Below are 13,722 nucleotides of genomic sequence, written 5' to 3'. Positions count from 1 at the left end.
GGGGGGGGGGGGGGGGGGGGCAGAGTCGGCGGGAAGTTTGAAAGTGAAAAAAAAATGTTTAAAAAATTAAAAATAAGGAAAAAAACTAAAAAACCATACCGCCAGTGAAACGCGCGTTTCACTGAATGGAAAATGTGCTAAAAAACGTGAAAAAAACGAGCTTGTCTCAGGAGCAGCAAGTTTGAATCTAATAGATTGTCTTAACTCAACCTAGACCATCCAGTCTAAATATATATTGCAAAGTGTAGGTTTTTGGCACATCGAAGGGGTCTTTTAAGCCAGCCAGTAATTTGCATGCTGCAATGGCAGGTAATACATTAGATGATACTGCTAAGAGTCAGTAACACATTCTTCTGCATATTAATTGTTGCCAGGCTGCCATTGCCATTTAGTCAGGTTCATATTACTGTTGCCTTTACACACCCTCTGCCTTTTTATGGGTAGAATAGTCCTTACTTATAATTTGTCCATTCTGGGTCTTTAACCAAAGAGTAGGGCAATGGTTTACGTAGTGTTTTTTTTAGGTCTCATTTCTACATGCGTGTCACCACAAAACACATTGCATGTGTTGCTGTTTTGTGGTGCCATTCATTTTGAATAACACCCCAAAGGACTAAGGCAACACAACTGCATTTAGCATGCAATGCACAGATTTATAGCATGTTAGGGGGCATTGGTAGCCCATTTAGTTCAGTAGACTGCCTTAACACAAGTTAATGTGTGACATAACATGCATTAACGCACCACATAGATGTTAATGGGCCCTTATGGGAAGTTGTTTGTGTACCTACACAGAAGACTTCATTCACAAACTTAAACATACAAAAAGTATCTTTTTTTTTTTTCTAGCCGAGTGTGTTACTGTGACTTTTTTCTTCTAAATAAGGACCCTTTATCCTGGTTTGTTAGCTTTGTGAATTGAGCCTAGAATGGGCACACCAACTTTTAATCTCTCTGTTTTTATTCAATTATGACATGTGATATTGTCAGTGTGATACTAAAGCTAGTCAGCACACTGTGGAAGGAAGGGATCACAAGATAGTTGGATTGGTAAGCAAAAAGTATAAATCTGGCCCTCACTGTTCAGCAAACTAGGAAACAACACAGAAACATGCATCCTACTCTGCGTCAGAAATGTGATGTGGAAAATGTTATGAAATAGAATTATGTTAAAATAACCCAGATCAATAAACCTTAAATGAAAAGAAAATGTTACAAATTCTTAATCAAATCAGTTTTAATAACTAAATAATATTTTTTCATTAACATCATATGTACATGGCCTGTTTTAATTTACTGGAGAATAAACATCATGTAATATAATTATTTCTCCCATTTCAAAAACAAAGCATAAGTTAATATTTAGAAATTGTATCATAATACTAAAAATAGCTGCTGTAATACTTTCACATGCATAGTGGGTGCAAAAATATGGATATTTCATCTTTATCTCTTATTTAAATATTACAAAATGAGTTTATTACAGATCATACCCATGGCAGAGTTGCATATGATGGAGTGCGTTTAAATGCAGTATCCTCAGGCAAGCAATATATCTAGGATCACACATTCTTTAATTTCCTACAGGAAGGCAAGATGCCTTTGGAATGTATGCATGCCATCATTCTAAACATTGTATGTAACAAAAAATAATATTATATTATATTTGTACATTACATGTCAGCTTCATCACCTGCTTCACTTTTCTTGCAGCCGTGTCCAGCCACCTTTACTGCATTTTGGGCACCTGCTTTCCTCCTGGTCTGTGAGTACCTGTTGGGTGACCTGGGGGTAACTTTCAGCTAAGTCCAAACTGCTGTAATACCAGTCATCCAACCATCCCTTAGACTCCACTCACAGGGAAAGCAGTCATTCGAGTTAAGGGGTGTAAACCCATGGTTTATGACAGCCTTTTAAGTGAACATGTGTACCTAATACTGCAGCTAGAAGTAATTATATTTTTTTAGAAAGTGGAGCTCAGAAACTGCAAAGGAAAGTATTTTGCCATTTAAAATACAACTGAGATAAATATGGGGGCCCCCATGCTTGCCCATCTTCTTAAAATGCATGTTGTCTTCAATACTTTTCAGTTACAGACCAGGGACAAGTATGCAGCAAATGAATGTCAGAGAAAAGTCAGAAATCATTACGTCTTTATTTGCTCTGAGTCGGTGATTCAAAAGAGGACTAAAGCCAAAAAAAAAAAGATTTGGCATTTATTAAAGTACACCTGTGACCCAAAGTCAGCATCTAGTGGGCTACTGCCTGTTAGTTGCTGACAGTGTAAAGCCGCACAGCAGCTGGGAAACATCCGGACAATGTTGTCAGGATGCACCCTGCTGTTTAATTGACAGCAGCCTCTGCCTCTCTAGAGCCACGGCTAGCTGTGCCCACCCCTTCCTCTCCTCCCTCTATTGAGCAATAGGGGCATGAGAAGAAGTAGAATCCCTGAGGGGAGTTTCCACTCTCTGCAGGGAGAAGCCGTGAGCGGAGCCATCAGCAGTTTGTGATTACTCAGCTCTCGATCTATAGAGCAGTGTCACATGCCCTGCTCTAGGTACTGAGAAGAGTACATTTTACTCTCCCAATACTTCTCTTTTAAACTAAGCCAAAGAATCAGCATGGCAGCCAGGCAATTAGCATATTCAGAAGGAGTGGTCATCAATAGCTTTAAAACCTTGCTAGAAATATCCTTACATATGAACTTTTTTACTGATAGATGTATTTATCTGACCCTAAAATAAAATAAAATTTCCTTACAGTGTTACAAACCATTGAACCATCTGTAAAGCCTGAAAGAATGACTTCATGAAGTAATGTGTTCAAACCAGTTGACCACATTAGCTGTTCGTGTATTTTAGTATCTGACCTTTCATACTTGTGACTTGAAAGCTAGGACATAGTTTTTTGGAATGAAATAATTGTGCTAATGGCGGGTGAAGCATGCAATGCGTAATGCATAAAAACATAGAAGGAGGAATTACTTGTAAACACTATTCAGTTGCCATGTGTATTAGGTATATTGTAAATGCAATGCTACGCTTATGTCCTCATTTGTGCACAACTAATACATTTATTCTGACATGTTTTCTTGTTCATACAAGAAAAAAAAAACCTCTCACATATGGATAGTGTGAAGTGCTGAGCTGTCCCCAGGGTCCACTTATTGGAAAAGAGAAACACGCCTTAGCTGGAAGGACACACACTATCATATTCCAACTTAAATCTGTTTGAACAACAATGCCCAAAATAGCTGGATTCATGGTGTGATTGAATAATGAGGCTGGATGAAAGAGGTTCCACTCAGTTCAATGGACATGCTATTCTCAATGCTAACAGCATACTTAATGTTATGATACGGGGTAAAACAGATGATAATATGACTTAATCTCATTTCAATTTTATAATGTCTTTATGTATTTCAGGAGGTATTAACCTTTTATTTTTCTACTTGTAAACAAAAGAGAAAGATGTTCATTGCTAGCCAAATGTTATAGTCAGTAAAGTTTTCCTTTTTGCCATACCATTATCCAAATAGGCGTGATGTGTTTAAGTCAGGATTTTCTTTAACATTGCTGTATTGAACAAATGTCTTATACTTTAATAGCCAGCGGGCTAAAATCAGTGTTCCCATTGGTTTCATCAGTGACAAGGTCCTGAAGACCAACGGCCCATCAGTGAAGTGTACTATTTCTTTAGACTCTCCACTGGAACATTTGAAGAGTTAAGGTGCCCATACACTGCACGATTCTCGTACGAGAATCGCCGGAAATCCCGCGATCTTACGAGAATTGTGCAGTGTGAATGAAGACGTGCGACCGTCTCTACTGTACGGCCGCACGTCTTTTGTCTAAGGAGCATGCTAGAAAACCACGATGCTCGGGAGACAAATGGCGAACGGGCTGGTGTGCGCACGCGCACACTGCCCGTTCAGCATTGCAGTCATCGGAAGCCTGCCCCACAGGGGGGCGGGCTTGCGATGATCACAAGTACGATCTGCCTGTCCAAGATGGGCAGATCGTACGTTTTTAAAATTACTGTACCACCATCGCAAGACTAAGGTCTTGCGATACACTTTACACTTTACATACACTTTACAACCATCGCAAGACTAAGGTCTTGCGATGGTTGTAAAGTGTATGGCCACCTTTATAAGGAATAACCTCAATGTATTATCTTTTTTTACTAATAACCTGTTTTTTGAAGGCATGAGGAAAAATGCATTTATCTAATATAATTTATAATTGTTGGATTAATCACTGACATTTGTTTATGAAAATCTACAATGTTCAGTTGCGTTTTGATTGCATGGTATACAACAATATGCAGTATGAATAACTTAAAGCCATCTCCAGGAAACAATGAGGGGATTGATCAAAACTGGAGCAGACAAAATCTGGAGCAGCTGTGCATGGCAACCAATCTGCTTCTCTCTTTCATTTTCAAATCTTAACTGAACAAAGTGAAGAGAGAAGCTGATTGGTCGCCATGGGCAAATGCTCCAGATTCTGTCTGCTCCAGTTTTGATAAATTTCCCCCAATGTCTTTGTGTTAGCTAAAGTGGGGAAGGATTAGAACCTATATTGAGTTGTTATTGCTATCAGAGACCCAGTCCCCTCCCACTCCCTATACCTGTGACACCAGGCAAATGAGCGCCACTGGGACAGCAAGACACAGACAGCAACAAAAACAAAAGTTCTAAGCCTTCCCTTCCCTACTATAAAAACAGTTGTTTTTTTTATCTTTGTCTTTGTGTCCATCTTTGTCTGAGAAAAAGTATTCTGTTTACAATTTGTCATTGATGCACTACACACATGCCCAGGTCAGTGTAAACTGTTCAGTGTGTATGTGTTCACTAGACATGTGCACCGGCAAAAAGTTTTGTTTCTTTTCGGATTTTTCGTTATTACGTTTTTCGGGATTCGGGTCCGAAAGTCAATTTTTTCCATTATCCGTTATTCGTTCGAATACGAGATTTTTGTTAATTTCAGATGAGTTTAATGAAATTTACGAGCTCATTTTTGTTGCAGCAAAGTGACATTAGAAAAAAAAAGTGACATTTTTCTTTTTAACTTTTGACAGTCTACAGAAACAATAAAAAAAAAGCATGGGGACACATTAAAAATCGATTATAAGGCCCTTGTAAAATCGATTATAAGACCCTTGATCCGAGCAGCAGCATGGCAAAGCAGGAAAGGGAGGGGGAATAAGCATGTGATTTGCCAGGGGGGACCCCCTAGAAAAGCACCTTGTTCCCATGTCCATGAGGCCAAGGGCCCCTTCTCCACAACCCTGGTCTGGTGTTTGCGGGGGTCTGCGGGCAGGGTGGCTTATCTAGGTGCCCCCTTTCATTAAGGGAACACCCAGAGGCCGCCCCCTTGTGAATGAGTAAGGGATAGTTGTTACTCCTACTCATTCACCAAACAGACAGCAACATTGTAAATAAACACACAACACCTTATACAAAGTCCTTTATTTGAAAGAAAAACAACACAACACAGTGTTTGACAATTCCTTCTTTAAAAAAAAAAAAAGTGTCCTTCGATGTAATCCATACGTCAATCCATACGACCCTCCCCAAGTCGAGGCATGTCAAGGGCATATTGCCTGGTACCTTTATGGACTTTTGGAAGTCCATAGATAGCAGGAAAAATTGGGAACATCCCAAAATTTTGCTCTGTGAGTCCTCTGTGATTCATCAATTGGTTGATCACAATAAAATACTGATTCCTTGTAAGGACCAAATCTTTTCTCGTATAGAGCTTGTTGAATCACAAGTTACCCAATTAAATGTAAATTCATCCTTTTGTAAATCAAGAAGAACCATGTGTGGTATTGCGTGGCAAAACCACGGTATAATATAGCATCATAGTCACCCAAGACTCTCAGCCAGAGGGCTCCCGAATGCACTTACTTTTTCCAGGAAAGAGCTGGCTTTTCCGTTCTTTCTGGGTTTTCTGGATTATAGTTGGGATCCTGGAGCCGGGAGATTTTAAAGAGATTTGGGAGGGATGAAATCTCCATTGCTGGGTCCGGGCTTTAGTAGTGACCAGCACCCAATGATTGTGTTCCAATCTGCTTCGCTATTCCAAGCTCTGTACCTGTCCTAGTTGTAAATAACTTGTTTTTCCTTGGTAACCATCCATGTTCCTTACTTGAGTTTTGTATGCCGTAGCCCTGTGTCTTGCTGTCTGTTAGTGAATGCCAGTGAGGCAATTTTAGGACCGCAACCTGGGAGCATTCTGTAGCCAAATCCATCCCCACCATAAATTATTTTGATGGTGAACAGGCATTACTGGGTCTTCCTTCTCCAACAGATTTAATTTGCATCTTCCTGTTTGGTGATAGTGCTCTGTACAAAGTAAGTAACTTAAATAACTCAATCTAAAGATACAACCTGGCATTAACATTGGTTTCAATAACATACCATATGCTTATTCCATCCTATGTGTACTTAAAATATACATTGCCATACTTTTCACAAACAATATTTGACATTTTATATCAGCAGCAAGAAAGTCTCAAGAAAAGTGAAAATGTATGCAAAGTGAAATTGTTCTCTTAAATGTGAGGAAATACTCCATAATATATTAAAAAATAAAAATTTAATTAACAACTAGGAAGTCACACTAAACAGAGCTACATAGATTGAAAGCAGCATGATTTTAGGTATGTAATAAGGTTAATACATAGGTTGCTTATTTTTATGTGCATTTATTAGTGCAAGTATTATTGTAAAGTTCACCCTAAACACACGATTGGTTGCTTTGCTGTTCCATACTCCATAATTGCATTTCAAATACAAACTTCCCCTGTAGCGGCAATCTAAATATCTGATAATTGACAATAGCATTTTACAAGAACATCTGCTTATCCTAGAAAAAACCCTCTGGACATAGGGTTCAGTCTCTCTGACCAATGGAGAGAGAAGCAGTAGGTTACTGTGTTGAATTGCTAAGTAGGAAACAAAGTCTTCATATGTAACATATTTGATATGTATAATATCATATCAATATATATATACTATTGTATTCAGTATAGGTATTGTGAGAGATTAGCTTTAAAAGTTGGGCAATAGAATAAGATCGCATGCAAATCCATAACCAAGACAGGTCCAGTAAACTCCCCATTATCTGGCATTTAAGCAAATATGTCCTCAATTTTTTTGCCGGTTGCTTGAAAGATATGTACACTAAAAATGTAATTAGCAACTAAATGTATTTCATATGATCAATGGCAATATACCTGACTAGAAGTGAATGAACTCCAAGGCACAATGAGAATTCCTGACATGTTTATGGTTAACTTTTATAGTAAATATACAGTATAGTATATCATTAGGGTGATCTCGATGGACTTGTGCCTTTTTTCAACCTGACTAACTATGTAACTATGTAAATTACAGTGACCCAAGTTAAGTAGGAACCAAGTGAATAAACAGTGAAGGTTGTATGATTGTATCAGCAACATAATCTTGTATCACACAATCAGCATAAATTGATATTTTTTTTTAATTTTGAGGTTAAATTGGTAAGATATATTCATAAAGAGCACACAAAATTTGCATACAACATGGGTACTCTTCAGCTTTTAACAGGCTTGTACATTTTGCAGTGGCATCAGGCTTTTGATAGCAATTTTTCAGTGTGCTGAAACATTCTAAACTATGGCACTATAATTGCTTACTTTCTTAAATGATTCAATGTATGCAGCATAGCTGCCAAGATTATAAGATAAATGCCAAGGAAACTTTATTGATCATAACTAAGCTGCTACATTAAACTCAGAAATTGCAGCACACTACAATGCCAACTTAACAAAATTGCTATATTTGATTTAAATACCCTTAACATATCATATTTAGGCCAGGTTTGAATGGATTGATTGAATTCAATTAATTTGTAGAAGAATCTTGATGACATTTAAGAAAAACATTTGTTTGAGATTTGTCCCTGGGCTAATTTTGATTGATTATGGCATTATGGTTTTTTTTGTTGTTGTCTTTTTTTAATGTTGCATTATTTTGGCCATCAATGAAAGCCCTCTAACAATTTTAAGATTATATAACAGATTTCTGGTAAATCTCAAAATTAATTATAACAGAGTGCTCTTAGATAACCTCAGGAATCTGACATAATATTCCAGATTTGTATTCTGCACAGCAGTCAGAGATATTTATTCAATGTACAGGAGCTACACTTTAACTTGAAGGTATTCTACTGATAAATATGCACATACAGTACATATGACCTTTACATACTTATTCTAGCATGTTATTCACACCATGTATATACAATTGTACCTTTTTTCATTTTAAAATATGGATTTACATCAGTGTATTGGACAGTGTTTCATGTTGGTACTGTCTCTTATAATGCTGTTATATATTCACAGCATCTTTTTGACTTTGCATTATATTGCATATATTTGTTGCTACGCTGATTGAGGTTTTATCTGGAACTTTTTGTACCTAGCCCTGAATATTACTTTGCATAACCCGATGCTTGCAAATCCTTGGCTTAAGGAAGGGCTAAGCCTTTGGCTTGAAAGTGTTGTCATTCAGATCGTTACCTTACTGTATGTAACACATATTGCTGTTTTGTGAATAATTGTGTGGGTGCAGCAGCCCTTGGGCTTATTATTTTAACTACCATATTTTGCGGTCTATAAGACGCTCCAGATGATAGGACGCAGGGCTTCTGTGACAGAAGTTCTGTCACAGAAGCTGCAGTTAGTGAGCGCTGAGACAGGTGGCGTTGTCTCAGTAATCACACAGAGCAGACGAAGAACGGCGCTCTTCGTCTGCTCAAGGGGCTTTATGGTGAGCTCCTATGGGGGACCGTGATGAGTCACGGTCTCCCAGAGGAGCAGGGGACCCCGAAAACCACAGCTATTTCCCCCTGTCTTATGGAGTGAAAAATATTTGTAAAAATAAATAAACATAGTTTTCAAAATGGATTTACTTATATAGTCCTGCATAAGTATCCACCTCTTTGTTTTGAAACCTCCAAATTATCACTAGTGGTCTGGCCTTACAACCAGAAATTTATTGACCTACCTACCTGCCATCTCAAAATCGGCACAAGATGGTGCTGTTGAGAAACATCTTTTTACAACAGAGCAGACTGTTCTTCTATGGTAGGTTCCCAGCAACCTACAACCCAAGAAGAAGAATTCTGGGACCTCAGACTCCATCTTGAAACAGAGAAGAGGATCCTCAGCACATGTTTGGAGGGAACCGCTTAAATCGTTCTAGGCAGCATCGCTGGTAGGGATAGACTTGTTTAAATCACTTTATATTTGTGAGCTAACACTGTATTTACATATTTTATGTATTGATTGTATGTTTTCTTTTTCACCAGTTTCACCCACCTTGTTTTGTTAATAAAGCTTCAAGATTTCATCCAGTCTGGCTTATTGCAGAATAGGAGAATTTAGCTGCATGTTGAGCTATACACAGGCCACAGTGTAACATGTAGTGGGGACAGAACTACTAGTGCAATCAACTGTCTTCAGAAGTAACATGGTTAGTGCAATAGATTTCACCCATTTGCAACTAAAGTTTCACACGATCTCAAAGCAAAAATAAAATAGATCAGAAGGCCCCAGATTTTTTTAGAAAACATGTAAACAAACAGCATCATGAATCATGAGTATCATGAGTAAGAAGCAAGAAAAACATGTCCATGATAAAGTTCTGAAGAACTACCAGTCAAGTCTGAGTTCTAAAAAATATCCCAAAGTTGAATCACTTCCAGGAGCATATATTACCTCCCTTTTATTAAAATAATTTTAAGAATATGGTACAACTGTAACTCACAACTGCTCAGAGAATGCCGTTCCAAAACTCATTGGTTGTGAAGAAGGGCATTAGTCAAAGGAGCAACCATGAGGCCAATGGTATCTCTGAAGGAGTTGTAGAGATCCAGATCTCAGGAATGAACCATCCACGGCCCATCTATAACATGGATGCTCACAAAATCCTTTTTGGATTCACCAAAGGGCATGTAGGAGACGTGTGTGTAATATGGTCTCTGTTTCTAATAAAATTAAACAAACCTAAAAGTCTTAGAACTGACCAGTCAAAGCCCAGACCTCAATAAACAGTTGTAGCAAGACTTAAAGTGACAATGTCAGCACAGGGTCCCTTCTTGTCAATAACACACCTGATAAAAGAATAGGCCATGTCCTGAAATGTTTGTTGAAATCAATTTCTTGCTCCCCGGCTGTTGTTTCTCCTGCTGGCTCACATGTCGCTACAGGACATGCAAGCCAGTGGGAGGAACCATAGTCTGTGGCAGGTATAACAGCTATTTGTTCTATTCAACTGGTCAAATACTTGAAGTGACCATGGAGCTGCCAATCTGCTGCATTTCAAGAAACAGGCCCCATGAATCTTAAGTGTATTGCCTTTTAGTTTAGTATGTGTGTTATTTTATAGAAGTGACTCTGACAGAGTCAGCTCAGCAGGGGAATGATTTAACTACAGGGACGCCCACTGCTCATCATCCCTGAGTCTGGATTACAGCACTGGCCTTGTTCACGGCAACAAATAGAACAGTTATCTGCCCTGTATTGTCAGTCTTGAATCAGCTGTAGTCAGTAATAAAAAGTGTGCACAATCAGGGATATACTGTATCTTCCATAATGAAGACCTTCCCAAAAAGTCAGTGACATCTGGTCAGTCTCAGCAATATGTGTTCATGGTGAACTATAAGCATAATGTCACTACAGAGCAGTAGGGCAACGCTTACAACATTGTCTTCACTGTTAATTTTGAATGTACTTTCTTCACAACAATCATTAGGCACTATATGATGTAGTTCATAACGTTTCCTCCCCTAAATGATGAACATAGCTGAAAGCAAATTGTCTGGGAGTGGGATCTAACTCTTAGATGACATTAGTATTAAGCTTTAGCATTAATTGTCCCAGTTACTTATCATACACGATAAACTCACAATTTGTGGTGTGTTGCAGTACTTCTCCAATGCACCTACACAGCACGCCACGCAAAGGTGTGAATTATCTACATGCCCATTGAAATATTATTTGTGATGCATGGGCAACCTATTTAAAATTAGTATGCATTTTCCTTTTTTTATTGTTTATATGTGTGGATGCATGCACATGCTTACATGCATAACTAACAAAAAACATTTACGTCTCTGATTACCCAGAGTTGATGGTCCTTCTTTACATTGTTTTGACCTTCCAAATATGTTGAATCACAGCTATATCATTGTTGTCATGCTGGGACTAATGTAAACACCAAGGAGAGAAGCAAAGAAAATACATAGGACTAGAATGTAGAAATAATCTGGAAGTGCCTATGAGATTACTTAGGAAAGCATTGTGTATTTTCTCTTTACATTTTACGGCTTTCTTTATATTTTTTAAAATTTTTCAATAAAATCACTTAAATATCACCAGACTCTGTATTCTCTAAGGGAAGGGTTATCTGGAGGTGGGATGGGGGATAGACAAAAGGTGGCCAGGGAGGGGGATGAATACCTGCACCTATTCTCTCTGACAAAAAAAAGCCCTGTATATAGATGTGGACAAACTTGTTGATACCCTTACAGCTCATTGAAACAATGCTTTATTCTTCCTGAAAAGTGATTCAATTAATTATTAAAAAAATTAATTAATTAAAGTAATTGATTCATGTATACCTATGATTATTGGATCATAGTGATATTTTAAAACTAACCGCTTTCTGAAATAACTATCACAAATCTCCTTTATTGTTTAATCAGTCAGTCTATTTAAATATAGAAAAGTAATTACTCTTCAAATAGTATCATCGTGAGCACCACATGGAATATGGACCAGAAGAAGCAAATGAGACAGTTGCCTGAGGAGATCAGAAAGAAAATATCTTTGACTAATTTATCCATAAACACTAAAAGAAAATCTCAAAGCCGCTTGATGTTTCTGTGACTACACTTGCAACTATTATTAAGAAGTTTAAGGTACATGGGAATGTAGCCAACCTCCCAGGATGTGGCTGTAATAGGAGAATCAACCCCAGTATGAACAGAAAGATTGTGTGAATAGTAGACAAACAGCCAAGGAAAACTTACAAAGAGATAGCTGAATTTCAAGTAGACATGTAAATTTTATTTCATTTCGAATGGATATTCATACAAATTTTGTTAAATTAGGACAGTCCGATGCATCTGAAGTTCAAATGCTAGCGAATGCTCCCTTAACAAAAATCCAGATCCGTCTGAATTTCATTCAAAATGAAACTAATTCAGACATGCGACTGTACTCTGGCAAATCAAACTTTTTTTTCGAAATCCGAATAACGAACTGGATAAAATTTCGCATCCGAAAAATGAAAGAACTAAAAATCCAAATGGATACGAAACAAAACACATTTTTTGAGGGGGCTACGTGTCTAATTTCAAGGACAAGGTATATCAATGTCTGATTGCACCATCCGCTACTTTTGAGTGACAGCGGCTCAAAGGAAGACACCACTATCAAAAAAAAAACAACATAAAAAAGCATACTGGAATTTGCTAAAATGCATATTACCAAGCAACAATGCTTTTAGGAGAATGGCCTAAAAGAAGATGAGACAAAACTGGAGCTATTTGGCAAGTCACATCAGCTCTATGTTCACAGATGATAAAAATTAGACTTCTAAAGAAAAGAACACTACTTACCTACTGTGAAACATGGGGAAGCCATGGTTTTGTTCTGGGGACTGCTATGCTGGATCTGGTATGAGGTGCAGCCCTCTGCCCCAGTGTCAGAAAGCTCTATCTGAATCAAAGGTTACATGACCCAAAACACACAGCTAAATGCACCCAAGCATGGCTTAGAACAAAACATTGGACTATTTTGAAGTGACCTTCTATGAACCCTCCCAAAAATCTATGGAAAGATCTGAAACATGCAGTCTGGAGTAGGCACCCTTCAAAGCAGAGACAGCTGGAGCAGTTTGCTCCAGAAGTAGTAAGCCAACCAACTGTTGAAATCACTTGTTTGCAATGATTGCCAGTTGTGCAACAGAATCAAATTGGGAGTTCTTTTTTTGTAGAAGGCAATCAACTAATGAGTAGGCCACCTTTTGCCTCCAAAACAGCCCTGACCCATTAAAGCATGGATTCCACTAGACCTCTGAAAGTATGCTGTGGTATCCGGCACTAAGCCGTCAGCAGCAGATCCTTTAGGTCATGGAAGTTGTGGGAAAGGGTCTCCATGGATCAGACTTCTTTTTCCAGCACATCTCACAGATGCTCAATTAAACTGAGTTCTGGAGAATTTGGAGGCCAAGTCAACACCTTAAACTAGTTGTTGTGTTGCTCAAACCATACATGAACCAATTTTGCAGTTTAGCAAGGCATATTATCCTGCTGAAAGAGGCCACTGCTCTTAGGGAATACTGTTTCCATGAAGGGGTGTATTTGGTCAGCAACAATGTTTAGGTAGGTGGTACGTGTCAAAGTAACATCCAATATCCATTTGGATTTTTAGTTCTTTAATGTTTTGCTCTTCGCAGAGGACCCAAGGTTTCATAGCAGAATATTGACGATGGTTCCTTGAAAAAAATTTATGTGAGATATGATTCTGTCATTGATAAAATGGTATATCATTACATGAATGACTCACAGTAATGTCTGTTTTATTTTAATAATTGTTTTAGGTACGCTTTCTAGTTTATTCTAAAAGATCATAAGCAAAATAAGGGGGGGGGGGGGGGGTTCT

The sequence above is a fragment of the Nanorana parkeri genome, unplaced genomic scaffold (assembly GCF_000935625.1).
Source record: "Nanorana parkeri isolate BGI_ZX_2015 unplaced genomic scaffold, ASM93562v1 scaffold90, whole genome shotgun sequence".
Lineage (NCBI taxonomy): Eukaryota > Metazoa > Chordata > Amphibia > Anura > Dicroglossidae > Nanorana > Nanorana parkeri.
The sequence above is the reverse complement of the archived record's forward strand: the minus strand, read 5'-3'. Positions refer to the sequence as shown.